Here is a 646-nt window from a genome sequence, read left to right as displayed (position 1 = left end):
TTGGTAAATCCTCTTGTTTGATCTTGATGATTTTTTGTTTTGTGTTGTTTGTTGTTTTTCATATGCATTTTTTGTTTGTTAGAGTCCATGCATTAAAAATTTCTAAGTTTGGTGTCTTGCATGTTTTCTTTGCATCAAAAATTTTTCAAAAATATGCTCTTGATGTTCATCATGATCTTCAAAGTGTTCTTGGTGTTCATCTTGACATTCATAGTGTTCTTGCATGCATTAAGTGTTTTGATCCAAAATTTTCATGTTTTGGGTCATGATTGTGTTTTTCTCTCTTCTTAAAAATTTCAAAAAAAAAATATCTTTTCCTTATTTCCCTCCAAATTTTCGAAATTTTGGGTTGACTTGGTCAAAAAAATTTTTAAAAATTAGTTGTTTCTCACAAGTCAAGTCAAAATTTCAATTTTAAAAATCTTATCTTTTCAAAATCTTTTTCAAAAATTATATCTTTTTCATTTTTTTTACTTTTTCGAAAATTCCAAAAATCTTTTTCAAAATATTTTCAAAATCTTTTTCTTATATTTATATCAAATTTTCGAAAATTAGCTAACAATTAATGTGATTGGTTCAAAAATTTGAAGTTTGTTACTTTCTTGTTAAGAAAGGTTCAATCTTTAAGTTCTAGAATCTTATCTTT

This window comes from Arachis duranensis, chromosome 10 (genome assembly GCF_000817695.3).
Source record: "Arachis duranensis cultivar V14167 chromosome 10, aradu.V14167.gnm2.J7QH, whole genome shotgun sequence".
In the NCBI taxonomy this organism is placed as follows: Eukaryota; Viridiplantae; Streptophyta; class Magnoliopsida; order Fabales; family Fabaceae; genus Arachis; species Arachis duranensis.
The sequence above is the reverse complement of the archived record's forward strand: the minus strand, read 5'-3'. Positions refer to the sequence as shown.